The sequence below is a fragment of the Microtus ochrogaster genome, chromosome 5, assembly GCF_000317375.1.
Source record: "Microtus ochrogaster isolate Prairie Vole_2 chromosome 5, MicOch1.0, whole genome shotgun sequence".
Lineage (NCBI taxonomy): Eukaryota > Metazoa > Chordata > Mammalia > Rodentia > Cricetidae > Microtus > Microtus ochrogaster.
The window spans coordinates 95,251,308-95,253,483 of NC_022012.1; positions in this window are offsets into that span (position 1 = coordinate 95,251,308).

The window sequence follows — 2,176 nt, forward strand, 5'->3', positions numbered from 1 at the left end:
CTACTTCATTCCTTTCTGTGGTGCAGTCCCATCCTACCTTGCAGGGAGAACATTTGACCTTTTGTTAGATAGGTTGTTTCCACGTTGGGGTTATTATAATACTGTTATTAGTATTTAGGATGTCTTGTGGAAATGTGATTTCAACTCTACTGAATACATGCCTAGAAATGGAATTACTGGGACACATCATAAACCACTTTAACTTGGTCTTTGTGTTTTGTTGCTATTTTTGAGATAGGGTTTCCATATGTAGTTCATGCTTGCTTGGAACTTGCTCTATAGACCTGGGTGACCTCAGACTCACAGGGCTCCACCTGTCCCTTCCTCCTGAACAACTAGCAGCCACACCACTTTATAGTTTAGCCATCCAAGTATGAGTTTCCAGTCTCACCAGTTCCTTGGCAACATGATTATTAACCATCTTTTTCAGTTTTTATGTTAACTGTACATTGTATTAGCATGTGTTAATTGTACATTAATTATAACATTTTATACATTATAAAATACTTTGTTTATACTCAGCCCCCACCTTTGTTCATCTTTTTTTATTATAGCTGTTGTTTTAGTTTCTTTCCCTGTCATTAAAATACTGACAAAATCAACTTGAGAAAGGGTTGGCTCTGGCTCACGTTTCAAGGACACAGCCCGTCACTCTGGGGAAGTCACAGCCACGCAGGAGCAGTTGGTCACATTGCATCCACAGCTAGGAAGATGCTTGCTGTTCATCATCTATAATGAATAACCGTGCCAAGCATCTTTTCTGTGCTCATGAGTCATTTGTGTATCTTCTTTGGAAAAATGGCTTTTGGGGGACTTTGGACATTTTAAAAGATCAGACTTGCAGGGGTCTTGCTTTCGGTTTTGGTTTTTATGATGAATTCATTATGTAGGTCAGACTGATCTCAAAGTCACACAGCCCCACCTCAGCCTTCCAAGGGCTGGGATTAGGGAATGAGCCTCCACACTTGCCTGGGCTTGATCTATAATAAATGATGCTTTAATATCAGTCTCTGCAAGGGACTGGGGTTAGGAACAACCCTGACTCTTGCCCAGTTTTCCCAGATGCTGTCTTAGAAGAAAAACTGGCAGCTTGGCACTGCAGTGGGGTAAGAGAGAGGCGAGGACAGCAGAACTGAGGTCCTCAAATCCAACCTATGACAGTTTCTGCCTGAGTGGAGTGGCTCAGGCAGTCCTGGCCAGAGCCTCCCACACTTAGTCCTGCCTGGTGAGACCTATTTATGATCTCACTGTCACGGCCAAAACTCAGTCCACACCTAGACCCCACCCTGTTCTGGAGCCTCATCTGAGACTGTCTCCTTGCCTGGAGGTGGTGGCACAAACCTTTAATCCCAACACTCGGCAAGGCAGAGAGCAGCAGATCTCTGTGAGTTCGAGGCCACCCTGGTCCACAAAGGGAGTTCCAGGACAGGCTCCAAAGAAACAGAGAAACTCTGCCTCGGTGGGGGGCCGAGGGAGAGGTTGAAAAATGTCTTCTTCATAGGAACCGGGCAGTGGCACACACCTTTACTACAGAGCAAGTTCCAGGATGGGTCTGCAGAGAGAAACCCCTTCTTGAAAAACAAACAAGCAAAACAAAAAACAAAGAAAAGGCTCAGTGGAAAGAACAGGCTGGAAGCGGAAGCAAGCCTGCAGGACATTTTCTTAGTGATTTGTGGGGGAGAGCCCAGCCCATTGTGGGTGGGGCCATCTCTGGGCAGGCCCTCAGCAAGCCGGTAAGCAATGCCCTTCCGTGACCCCTGTACCAGCTCCGTCTCCAGTTCCTGCCCTGTTTGAGTTTCTGTCCTGACTTCCTTGATGATGATAGTGATACTGAAGTGTAAACCAACTAAACCCTGTCCTCTCCAAAGTGCTTGGTTACGGTGTTTCACCGCAGCAACAGCAGCCCTGAGGAAAAGCCCTTAATCCTGGCTACTGACAAAAGGAAGGACCAGGGCCCCCTGCCTGAGCACCTTCCCAAGACCTTCTTCATTCTATTGAAAGCTAATCTCTCTTTAGCCCTCCCTAAAGGGTAAAGGAGGGTGACCTCAGTTTATACCCCAAGTTCTTTTACCAGAACCCCCCACCCTGTGCAAGCACAGCAACCAAGAGCTTTGATTGGGTGTTCTCTCTCTCTCTCTCTCTCTCTCTCTCTCTCTCTCTCTCTCTCTCTCTCTCT